Source organism: Papio anubis, chromosome 5 (genome assembly GCF_008728515.1).
Source record: "Papio anubis isolate 15944 chromosome 5, Panubis1.0, whole genome shotgun sequence".
Lineage (NCBI taxonomy): Eukaryota > Metazoa > Chordata > Mammalia > Primates > Cercopithecidae > Papio > Papio anubis.
Window position 1 is genome coordinate 1,025,759 of NC_044980.1, and position 12,758 is coordinate 1,038,516.

Below are 12,758 nucleotides of genomic sequence, written 5' to 3' on the forward strand. Positions count from 1 at the left end.
GGGTTGGGCGTGAGGGGCGCGCGACCCAGGCCTTGCTAGCTCGGAAGCCGCAGGCAGTCGTAGGTCGGACACCCTCCCCCCCGCCCCCGCCCCATCCGCCCTGCAGGCACCTGCGAGGGCCTGGGCGGGGCGGGCCTCCGCTTACCTGGGGAGCCGAGGAGTAGGGGTAGCCAAACTGCGGGTAGGACATGGCGGGCGCGGCCCTGGGCGGACGGGCGGGGCCTGCAGGGTTCTGCGCTCTGGGGCCGGCGTGGCGCGGCCACTGCTCCGGGGCTGCAGGCTTTTAGGTGCTGGGAGGGCGAAGCAGGAGAGCTGGTTAGTCCATCCCTGCGCTCCGCAAACTTTCCTAACCGGGTAACAAAGTGAGCCGCGGTGGCCGCAGCGATTCTTTTAACTTCACATTCCGGAGGCTCGAGGGGGCTCTGGGACCGAGTGGCCTCGCAGCGGCGACAGAAATACATATTTTACGAAAAAGAAAAAAAAAAAAAAACGAGTCGCGCGAACCCGTCAAGTCAGATGTACGCGGCTTGAAGCGGCGGAGGCTCTGACGTCAGCCCCACCTCGCGCAGCCCGGCCTGGCCGCAGACTGGCCGGTCACTCGCCAGGCCGGGAGGGGCCAGGACAGTCCCGGCCGCGCGGTGGACGGAGGGGCCATTCCTCGGGGCGTTAGCAAATGAATTCCGTCCGAGTCAATATCGCCCAGCGAACGGTGTTTCTCTTTAGTCACCCGAGAACGAGAGGCACTTTTAATTAGAAATTAATTAATGAGCAGCTGCTCCTTCCTGCCCCACTGTAATCATTCGTCTCAATTACAAATGAGACCTATGAAAGGACACGCTGAAGATGTAATCAACAGTTAAAATTAGCCCGGCGCTGCGCAGGCGGCCGGCCCGGCCTTGCGCTCGCGCGCTCTGCTCCGAGTGGCAGGAAGGGGCTCGCAGGCGCCCCGCGCGTCTCGTCACTATTGTTTAATCGGGAATCTGCAACGCCTCCCTTCGGTTTCCACCCTACGCCCGAATGGACTTTCAGGACCCACTGCGGCCGCAAGAGAGCCCGCAAGAGCCGGTCAAAATGCCCTCAGGTGCGTGGGGCTTCGGGGCCTTAGTCAGAGCCCGACACCCTGAGACTGGTGGCCCGAGGGCTGTAGGGCCGCCCCGGGCGCGCGCCCACCGGCTTCGCACCTCTGGACAGCCAAGTGTCTCGGAGAACGCCCCATCTTCTCCACCCGGATCGTTTAAGTTCCCCGCTCAGCCCACCGCCCCCGCCTCACCTCCCGGACTTTCCTTCCCCATCCCCTTTCCGCCCGCCGCGCTTCGCCGGCCTCCCCCTGCCCCTCGCGGCTAAGCCGGGGACTGCCGGGCGGCCCTGCGCGATCGGAAGAGCAGGTTCCTCAACCCAGGCCCCGGCCCCTCCCGCTACGCTCGTCCCTCCCGGCGCCCCGCAGGGCTGGCTGCGAGGGAGGGGGCGTTGGGTGCCTGGCCAAGGCGCCCTCCCCTGTCCGTATTGCCCAGTTTTCTGCCTGGGGCGCACGGGGCAATCGGGAGAGGGGACCCAGCGCCCGCCCCAGGACTCCCCCAGCCAGTACCCTCCCTGGGACCTTGCCCAAATTCAAAGCGGAGGCCAGTGAGCAGGCGGCAAGGGGGCGCCCAGGCCATCCCGAACCGGCTCCCCGCCTTCTGCGCCACCGCCCTGCGGGACTGGCGCTCGCCCCTGTTGCCCTCGCCCCCTGGGCCGGCCTCCCGTGGTAAGTTGGGAAGGAAGCCGTGCAGGGCAGCGTTGTGCAGACTTGCTCAGAAAGATTCCTGGGTTCAGACCTGTGAATCGCCCCAGGGTCACCCTCTAATTAATGATGACGTCCTCGCCCTCTCCCCAGCTGCAAGCCTGCCTCCCAGAAACGAAATCTGCCCGCTTTTTTGACAGCTCGGTTGAAGGTGATTGATGACTATCTGGAGACCACAGTACACATCATATAATATCTGCTGCGTAATTGCTTTAATTTACAGACGAAAATACGAGTTCTCCGATCGCGTTGGACCGGAGCGGGCCACGTCCGAGCTGCTTGCAGAGGGAAACCATCGGAAATAATGAATAGCCGCTCCATGCAAATTATTCAGACAGTTTAGCGTCGGTAGCCGCGAGAAATATATAAAGAACACGAGTCAAATGACATTAATAATTGTTTCTGAATTCTGTATTGATTTCGCGGCAGACCGTGTTTATTTCTTTCTCACCTGAATCGCTAATACCACCTTCCTGTAAATAATAAGAAACTAGCCACCGGGGCTTCTCGCTAGAAATGAATCTCTCAACCCCTTTCCCTCTCCTCCAGCTCCTCCCCTCCCCCACCCACCTTCCTCCCCTCTCCCACCCTCCCTCCTCCTCACTCCTTCCAGTTTCCTGGCTTCTCCCGGAGCATCCTCCTACTTCCCATTATTTATTGTTTACAAACAACTCGCTCTCTGCAGGTAATGAGGCCCGGCTGAAGGAAGGGCGCGAACCCAGCCGGGCCAAGGGCTCGGAGGGGGAGTCCAGACCCCCAGAGGGGAGGCATTCAGCGGCGGCTTGTCCCTTCGTCACCTATTCCCGGGGACCTGGCCGCAGCCAGTGTGAGCGCTCAGCCGGCTGAAGAGGAGAGCCAGGGCCCAGGGGCCCAGCCACCTACGCCCAGCACCCCTGGGCTCTAGTGGAACGTCTCAGCCCACCCAGACCTGAGGCTGGTGCATTTCCTTCCTTCCAGACCCGGCGGGGCTCAGGCGGAGCCGAAGCCCCAGAGCAGGCGGCCATTCATCTTCTGAGCAGAGTCTAGGAGAAGCAGCCTCCACTTCCCAGTGCAGCCAGTCCGTGGGGGCCCGTGCGGGAGGGTTTTCGGGGGCTTCTTTTGAGCACCACCGCCAACTTCTCCTGTTCTCTTTTGCCTTTCAAGCCTGTGTGCATAAATCGACGCTCTAGTCCCCACCAGCGGGCGACCCTTTCTCCCTGACCCAGAAACCTGGCCTCTGAATCGGCTTTCCCAGCCGGCTGCACACCCACGCTCCACTTCCTGCCCGCTAGCAGGCCCCAGCGCCTGGGGTCTGGGCCCAGTCACAGTCACCCTGCCTCAGGAAGCTCGCAACTGCCCAGGAGGCCTCCTGACCCGCCCGGCCTCACCCAGGCCCCACTACTCATTCCGGGACACAGGGTCAATCCAGCCTGTCTCCTGCAGGCGACCACCGGGACACCTCACTGAAACCCTGTAGCCTGGCCTAGGCCCACCTGCCCAAACCGGGGATTCTCACTGGGCCACCCTTCTCCCATAGATAATACTGGAATACTGTTCAAGTGCCTTTACCAAAAGGCCAAGCCTGGAGCGGAGGCACCCAATGTCCCTTTCACCAGCAATAGGACTGTCAGCATCTCAGGTATCAGCTGAACGCGTTTGCATAGACCCGGACTGCTGAGCCTTCCTCCCTCTAGGGACCCCCGGTATCCCCGTGTGCAGGTGGGCCAGAAGTCACCCGGCTCCCGGCCTACACAGCACCAGCTCAGCTTCAGGGAGGTGAGGTGCTCCCGCTGGCCTGGAGCGCTCCAAAGCAGCGGAGGACCAGGGCCGGAGCAGGCCGCAGGGGAGGCAGGGGATGGTCAGCCCCTAACGCGAAGCACAGGCGGGCCGCGTATTTTGACGGGGTTACTGTTGGCTGTCGGAACCATGGAAGGCCTCCGGCGAGACAGGCAGGGCCCTGACCCTTCCTCGGCCAGCCTAGCCCTGGTGCTTCAGGAGTTACCCTAGGGGCCACCAGTTCCCCGCAACAAGAGCTCGTCCTGAGGAAGCTCCTTCCATCCCAGAGAAGTTGACCCCAGCCAAAGGCGAAGCCGGGAGCCCGGGGCACCAGGCAAGGGCCTTTGTTTCTGAGACCTGGGGCCAGAAACCTTGGGGACGCCTGTGCCCGCTCACTGCTCGGGACACCCGGGTGGGGTGTGGGGCTGAGAGGCCCCACGGTCGCTGACGCCGCATTGGCGAACCTCGAGGTTGGCAGGTCATTTCTTCACAGTCCATCCCCGAGACCCCCCCGAGGCCAGTGGTAGGAGTAGGAGCCACAGGGACGAGCTTTGAATCTCTGGATTCCCAACCGCCCTCCACTGGGGCTCGCAGCCCTCTCCCTCCGCTCTCCCCCTGCGCCCCCGCCGCTTGCTCCCTGGGCACTGCCTGAGGCTGGAGGGAGCGCAGTCGGGGCGTCCAGGACTCAGACCTGGCCACTCCGAGCCCCTCACCCCCCGCCCCGCGCCGGCCCGCGCACCCTGCTTCCCGCAACTTGCAGCAAACGCAGCGGCCTCTGGAGAGCCCACCGGCGGGTAGCAAACTTTGTCCCCTCCAGCGCAAGAGCAATCCTCGCAAAGTTTGTGCGGCGGAGCCCACTCCCTACCTGAGCTGGGGAAGCTCCGGCCCGCGCCGTGTGGCTGCCAGGGCCGCGGGGAGCAGAGCGCAGCACGGGACGCACCGGGGAGTCGCCGCAGCCGCCGCCGCCCGCGCCCCTCGGCTGCCGCGCGGAGCCTCCGCCTCCTCGGAAGGGGGGAGGGGTCTCGGAACCCCGGGGCGGGGGCGGGAGCGGGGACCTCACCTACCTGCGGTGGCGCTGGGCCACTCCCGGCAGCCCGTGAGGGCTCCGTGCGGAAGCTCGGTGCGCGCGCTCCAGCGGGGAGCCGGCGACAACTAATGGAGACATTTCCAGGCGGAGCACCTGGCGAGCGGAGCGCGCCGGCGTCCCCAGGCGCCGCGGTCGTCAGCCGAGCCTGCACCGGCGTGACGTGGGCGAGCGAGCGCGCTGCTCCCACCCGGCCGCCCATTAACGCTTTCTCCCGCGGGGGCCGAGCTCTTGCCAACTTTCCCCTCCGTCCGGCCCGCGCGCGGCGCACCGGGTGCAGGAGCTGGGGTGAGGGCGCCCCGGGTGCCAGCAGTGGCCCTGGGCGCTGTTTGGGCAGGGACGCAGGGCTCCGAGAGGTCACCCAGCCCTAACAGGACAGTGGGAAGGCGCGCGAGCCAGATTTGGCCAAACGCTAAGCTCGCTGCGGCCTCGGGCCCTCGGCCCACGGGGACCCTCTCGGCGTTTGGGCTGCCCCACCCAGGGACGCTTGGACCCCGCGCGAAGAGCCGCGCCCGGAAATAGCCACGCTTGTCGTCGGCCTGGTTTCCCTGAGTCCCTCCGAGGTCTTAGTATTCCCCCTCCCCCACCCCCCCAGGGCCTGTGGAGGGCGAGGCTGCTGCTCGGCGTGAGCCACCTTCGGAATTGGCTGCGGGGAGCTCAGGTCCTGCCTTTCTTCCCCCGCCCCTCCCCCACCCCGCTCGGTGCTAAGCGGCCCATTTCTGGGTTCTCTCCTGGTGCCCACACTAGTCCCTACCCGGCTCACTCTCAGAACAGCAGGCGGTGGCAGGGGCAGAGCCTAGGTGCGGGCACCAGGACCCGGACAAGTGGGCGTGAATGGACCACAGTGATAAGCCGCCTGGGGGCCAATGAGTCTGTGACCTGCCCGGGCTGAGGGGGGCATGCCCTGGTGGGGAGCCTGGTCCCAGTCGCCAGGGTTGGGGGAGGGCATGGGGGCTGGACCTCTGGCCTGGAGTCAGGCTGGGCTGGAGAGCCTTCTGCTTCTGCAGCCTGAGGCCGGGACCCAGTCAGGGAAGGTGGGCTTAAGTGCCGCTCGCCCTGCCCCTCCCTCGGGGAGCTAGGAGCCCCCTACCCTGCCCGCGCTCCCCTGCCCCCGCAGCCAGGCACAGGTCTGTTTGTCATCCACAGAGCTGCTGCTCTGCAGAGGTCAAGACAGGCCCCGAAGGGAAGCTGGAGCAGCAGGTGACAAGCCGCCCAGGTCAGAGCCAGAAGGGACTGGAGGATGATGCAGCCGCAGGGCTCCTGGGGGATGAAGGAACTAGGGCCACTCTCCCAGGCACTGGCCAGGTCGGGGCTGCAGATGACCCTCCTGGTTCCCATGCTGCCCCCATTAGTGGCAATGTGCGGGACAGGGCAGCCTCACTCCTACCTGGAGGATGTCCTTTTGGGAAGTGCCATGGGGCATTTGGGGCAATCCTCACATATATTTACTTTCTTCCTTTATTCTACCCTCCTCCCCCATCATTTTTACTTCAAAGAACCATGAACTTGTTTCTTGTCATCTGTGGTCATGCAATGACATTTGAGATTTGTCGACTTGGGCAATCTCTGAAAAAGTTGTTTGCATCGTTTTCTTCAGCTCTCTCTGCAGCTGTGGGAAAGGGAACAGGCATCTGCTTGCCTCCCCATTGCACAGGGAACCATTCTTGTCTGCAAGCCTAGCTCATCCTCTTTTCCTCCACCTGCGGGGCTTCCAAGGGAAAGAAGAGGGCTCAGAGCATCCAGCTCAGGTGCTTCATCCAGAGATCCAGGGGCTCCCCTGGGAAGGATGAGGCTTTGGTCTCTGGCCTGCTCTGACAGCCGGGAGGTGGAGTGGGCCGTGAGGCATGGCGTGGACCGTGCATGTGAGTGGCCAGTGCAGCCCATGGGCGGACTTGGGCACAGGGAAGGGGACTCTGGTTCTAGGTCCTTCCCTCCAGCTTGCTTCAAAGCTTGTGGGACAGATGGGTAGAAGCGGGAGTGCCCTCCATGTCATATGCAATCATCCTCCTTGGGAAGTGGGGAGAGCGTCTTCGATTCCAGCCAGGAGGAACTTGAGGCCCAGCAGGCTGCACCCCAGAAGGGAGAGGAGGCCCCTCAGTGCCACACCAGTGATCTTGGCAGGCCTTCAGGACCAACAGGGACAGTGCATCAGGACTGCCTGCAAGCTCGTGTGGACTTAGGTTCTTTTTTTTTTTTTTTTTTTTTTTGAGACGGAGTCTCGCTCTGTAGCCCAGGCTGGAGTGCAGTGGCCGGTTCTCAGCTCACTGCAAGCTCCGCCTCCCGGGTTTACGCCATTCTCCTGCCTCAGCCTTCCCGAGTAGCTGGGACTACAAGCGCCCGCCACCGCGCCCGGCTAGTTTTTTGTATTTTTTAGTAGAGACGGGGTTTCACCGTGTTCGCCAGGATGGTCTCGATCTCCTGACCTCGTGATCCGCCCGTCTCGGCCTCCCAAAGTGCTGGGATTACAGGCTTGAGCCACCGCGCCCGGCCGGACTTAGGTTCTTGTTAAGGCTCAGTGTAAGCAAAGAGTATGTGCCTTCCCAACCTGACTTCACGAAGTGAACTCCTTTCATAGTCACTGTGACCTCTTCAACAGCAGCAACAGTGGCTGAGAGACCCTGAGGCCCACAGATGAGGAGCTCAGGGTCACCGCCCGCCAGCAAGGGCTCCACTGCTAGGATTGTCATAGCTCAGAGACTGTCAGGTGTCCTCTGAAACAACCCCGCCTCCCACCCATAGCGAGACTTCATGAGTGACTTTGTCCCCTTCCCTGGAGGGCAGGGCCACCTGTGTCTTCCTCCACCATGGTGCTCCATCCTCAGCACAGGTCCTCTGCACACTGCCAGGCCTGACTTTACCCTGATTTCCTGACTCAAGGGACCGTGGGCATCAGCAGCTGCCCTCTGCCCCTCAGCCCTTGACCTTGTGGGCAGGGGAGCTGCCCCCACCCCTCTGCTGCATTTCCAGGCCCTCCTGGGCTGGCGCTCTGAGGAAAGCATGGAAATTCCCAGGTCTTGGCCAGGTGGCCTGGCAGGGAACATCTGTCTGGGGCCTCCAAGCAAGCAATCAATCCAGAAAGCCTGTCTGCAGCCTGGGCCACCCCTGCAGGGGAGTGTCCTCCAGGGCCGGCTGTGCCTGGCCTCTGCTCCGTATCCCGCTTCCCCCGTGGATCCTCTTTCAATCCCTCTTTTGTTCTTCCTGCTGGCAGGGCCCCCAGAGTGCAATCTGAAATAGAAGTCTTTGTGCCCCCAGGGCTTGGCCATGCTGCCGCCTCCACCTCCTTACCTGGATGGTGCTGTAACATGCACAGGCATCTGGGGTGGAGAACACCAGGCTGGATTGTCCTGAGGCCTGGTCCTAATGTGGCCCCCGATGCCTGTTGTCATCCAGGGCCTCACAACCTCGTCCTCTCCACCCTTTCCAGAGACCCCGGAGGGGAAGGAGGCCCTTCCTCAGGCCAAGGAGGAGGCCTGGGAAACCTGTCTGAAGTGAGGATGGTCCCCAAAGCATCCCTGGGCACTGGTTCCCAGAGATGCTCTTGTCCTTGGAAGGCTGGTCCTGACGTAGCAGAAGGGCAATGTTTGCAGGGCGCAGCTCCCTAGGGGTGTGGCATGCACTGTGGTGTCGTTCATCTCCAGAAGCTTCCTGAGCTCCTGGCTGCTTCAGGGGGTCCCCAGCCTTGGGTCCCAGCCAGCGCTGCAGGGGCAGCCTCCCTTGTACGGCACAAGGGCAGACACAGTGAGTCTCTTTCCCAAGCACAGTGGCATCTGGGTGGAGACAGCGCTGTGTGGCCCAGGATCGGTGGTGCGCATGGCTGCTCTAGAGTGACCACCAGTGGCTAGCCAGGGGTGGAAGCTTGAGCCACTTTCACTGTCCTTCTCCTGCTGTCCTGTCCTCCTGGGGCTGGAATGAGGCCAATGGCACAAAAGTTGGAAAGTTATTTGTTTTTCCTCATTTCAGGGTGAAGAAACTGTGTCCGTAATACTGAAATGCAGCAGCAAATTTTAAGAAGACCTCATTATTAAAAGCCAAAGGCTATTAGTTCCAGCCATGTCTGCAGTTTGTATATTCAAATTTGAAATGTTTACCTGGCATAACCTCAAATCATGAGAACCCCGGCTAGAAGAGACATCCACATGAGATTAAGTTATTTTAAATTGTGGAAAAAGGCAGCAGTATGCACGACTGCCAAGGGACTTGAAGATTGTTTTGAATTATTTGAGGTAGCATTAAGAAAATCTTCAGTAGGTAGAGAAGAAATGTAAAAGTGTATCTTAAATGCAATTACTATTTGCATATTGCTATATGTGGTAGGAACCTCAAAAATACCGAACTATATATGCAGGAGAGGCCCTGAAACCTGGGAGCTCATGGGGTCTCCTTCCTGGAATTTGCAGGGAGGATACATTCCGGAAATGAGAATGTATGAGAAACAGCAGAAATGAGAAACAGCATCACTGCTTCCTGAGGGCTCTTACTGACATGAATGATTCTCTAGTACTTGGATGCAAAATGTACTTTAATAAATAGAAGGTGACAAGACACCGCGTAGCGTCTTCATGGGTTAGTACGTAAATAGGCGAGAAGAAGAGGCAGAGCCCTCCTTAGGGTGACCTCTGTCAGCCCCAGGAACGCAGGTCTGGGTACCGCCCTCAGGCCGAGTTCTCTGGTACTAGTCCTGTCCTGCCACGGCAAGGCATTGTGACCTCTTCCCTATGCTCCCCAGCAGGGCTTTGCGGGGGGTCCATGAAACTCACCTCCACTTGCGTGATGCCGGGAAAGAGACAGGAAGTGAGGGAACAGGAGTGCGGGTCAGTGCACCACGTTTTGTCATTTGCGGTGAGGAGATGGCCTCTGTCTGCACCTGGCTGCCCTTCGAGCATGGGCGTGCTGCCTTTAAGGGCTCATCCAGGATCATGTGCCAGCGACCCAAAGACAGTCCTAAAAATTAAAGCGTGCTCCCCGGTCTCACAGTCATCTGGGGAGCATTCCAAATCCTGAAGTTAAACCTCGGTGCTGGTGGTGGCAGCGCGCCTGCAGTGACCAGTGTAATGCACCCAGCATTTAATTACCGTGGCAGTAAATCTTGCACGAATGTCCTCCAGGAGTTAGCTGATTTTTATACAAAAAAATTTCAGAGTATTTTTTGAAATTCAATTAATTGAAGGCCCCAGATAAAAGGAACACATTGTTAATGGCTACAAAATAACCCTGAGGGAGGAGACGGAGCGTAGAGCCTGACTTCAAAGTGTGGCAGAAATACTTACTGTCTTACTTTAAAAGTATTCAGATCAATGAATCAGTTAAAATTGCTTATATGCTTAGCAACCTTTTCATTGACTGTTTGAAAATGACAGAAAGAGAAGCTCTTATTGTCCATGATATGAAAGCTCCGGAGGAGAAACCGTAGTTTTGCCACTTGGTCGGGAGCAGCTTCAGGACCAGACCTGGAGGCTAAGGGCTTTGTGACGTGGGCACGCCTCTTCCCTTTCCTGCTAGGAGGTTGTAGGAGAGTCCTGGGGCTGCCACAACGAAGAATCACAACCGGAGGCTTCAGCAACAGAGCCTCATGGTCTCCCAGTCCTGGTGGCCAGAGGTCTGAGATCCAGGTGTGGGGAGGGCTGGTGCCTCTGAGTCTAAGGCTGGGACAGAGCCTCCGTTCCAGCCTCACTTCTGCCATGGTGGCTGCCGGCAGACTGTGGAGTTTCTAGTGGGTGCATCGCCCCAACCCCTGCCTGCATCGTCGCAGGGCGTTCCCCCACATGCATCTCTGTTACCTACTTCCCCAGTTTAGAAGGACCCAGTCATCTTGGATCGAGGCCCGTCCTTCTGCAGTAGGACCCCATCCTAACGGATGACCTCTGCAGTGGCCTTGTTTCCAAATAAGGTCTCATTCTGATGAAATGGGGTTAGGACTTCAACACATGAGTTTTTTGGGGGACACAGTTCAACTCAGGGCAGAGGGATTCCCTGCGATGCCACCTCTGGGGCAGAGTCCATTTTTTTGGCTTGAACTCCATTTGTCCCTGACTTCCCAGGGGTTTCCAGGTTCCTGGCAAGACCCGCACAGCCCTGTGGGTAGAGAGGTCCAGCATGCTTTCCTCCTTCCTTCCTTTCTGTTTTATCTCTGGCCGACATGCTGCATGGTTGATTGGCTGTCCTCGCCTCCCTCCTCGCCTCCCTCCTCAGCCCTCCCTGAGGGCTGTGTGTGCATTGCCCTGGGACAGTGCCCTGCACCACCCACTAAGTGGGTGCTTAGTGACCATCGCACGAAGGAAGAAGTGTATGTGGCATCTCCAGGAAATGAGACCCAGAAAGAAGGAAGCAGCCACACCTCCCTAAGGCAGAGACTCTCGGGAGTCATGGATGGGATCCCGAGACTGTTCATTCAACAGGTGTCTATGGAGTGTGTGCATGTCCTGGGCACTCCCACTGCCTCTTGGATACATCGACAAAAGGACAGGAAGCAGGAGCTCATGGGCTCTCAACAGAGGCACATAACACTGTCAGCACCATGAGCGAGTGAATAGGCTGAGCAACTCAGCGGCTGGATGAACGGGTGATGCCTGGCATCAGTTGTCTGTGGCTGCACAGCTATCCAGCCTCACCACACATAGCATCGGCACCGCCACCTGTGTCCTGCATGATGTCCTGGGCCCCGTGCTCTCCACCCGATCTGTTCTCTAGATTCTGTCCATCCCTGCACAAGCTGGTGGGATTTTTGCTGAAATTACTTTCTGGAGAACTCTGCGCCACTTCTGTGGCTTTCGCTGGGGTTCACTCCATTAGATTACATACATACTGCAAGTCTTTCTGAGATGAGCCTTCTGTCTTAACCTCCTGCTGAGATGGCTGAGAAACAAGAGACGCTTCGTATGACCAAAATTCTCAGACCTTGGCTGTTTCTGAGGTCTTCTTAGCTGCACCTTGCCTTTTTCACCAGATGACGTTTTCTGACAATGCTTTAAAGTCATCTCTGAGCTTGAGTCTTTTGCCATCTGGGGGCACTGAACGTGTTCTGTTGCCAGTCCTGGCTCTGTTTTGCCCTCTCCTCTGGCATTTCACCAGAAGCAGCAGGAGGACCCACGTGGCGCCTTTCACATCTCAGAAGTCACCTGTGATGCTGCTTCCTGCATCATTGCAGGAGGTGCTGCAGCTGCCACCCCGTGAGGATCCCAGCACCACGCTCCCCATTCCTGCACACCCTCTCTGCGGCATGCCCAGGTCTGCAGTTTTGCCCACATTCTGCTTGAGGTTCTTCTGGCTTTCTCTATCCTGGGCCTCAACCTTTTCTGGCTTCTGCCTGCTGCTAGCTCCTGTAGCTCTGGGATTTGCTGCAGCAGCAGACCGCTTCTGGGTGGTGCATTGGTTGTCTGTTGCTGCATGACAGTATTACAGGAAGCCTGGCTGAGAAGAGCACACATTTCACATCTGATTTTTGTGGGTCAGGGATGCAGGCATGGGTTTGCTCGATCCTCCCCTCATGCCTCTAAGGCAGCAATCACCGCGTTAGCCAGGGCTGGGCTCTCAGCTGGGAGCTTGACAGGGGAAGGGCTCCTGATACGGTTTGACTCTGTGTCACCACCCAGATCTCATTTTAAATTGTACTCCGATAATTCCTACGTGTTGTGGGAGGGACCTGGTGGGAGATAATTGAATCATGGGGGTGTTTCCCCCATACTGCTCTCGTGGTGGTGAACAAGTCTCAGGAGATCTGATGGTTCCACTTGGCTCTCATTCTCTGTGTTGCTGCTGCCATGTGAGATGTGCCTTTCACCTTCCACCATGATTGTGAGGCCTCCCCAGCCACGTGGAACTATAAGTTGAATAAACCTTCCTTTTTTAAATTGCCCAGTCTCGGGTATGGCTTTATCAGCAGTGTGAAAATGGACTAATACAGTAAATTGGTACCAGTAGAGTAGGACGCTGCTGAAAAGATACATGAAAATGTGAAAGTGACTTTGGAACTGGGCAATAGGCAGAGATTGGAACAGTTTGGAGGGCTCAGAAGAAGAAAGGAATATGTGGGAAAGTTTGGAACCTCCTAGAGAATTGTTGAATGACTTTGGCCAAAAGCCTGATAGCGATATGGACAATAAGGTCCACAAGGAGGTGGTCTCAGATGGAGATAAGGAACTT

At 58.7% G+C, this 12,758-nt stretch overlaps 1 long non-coding RNA gene across 1 annotated transcript; it reads left to right on the top strand.

The window, feature by feature from the left end:
- Positions 1 to 620: 620 nt before the first annotated feature.
- On the top strand, positions 621 to 2,173 carry LOC103884888. The gene is made up of 2 exons (XR_647705.3): positions 621 to 1,081; positions 2,004 to 2,173. It is a non-coding gene; the product is annotated as an uncharacterized LOC103884888 (long non-coding RNA).
- Positions 2,174 to 12,758: the final 10,585 nt, after the last annotated feature.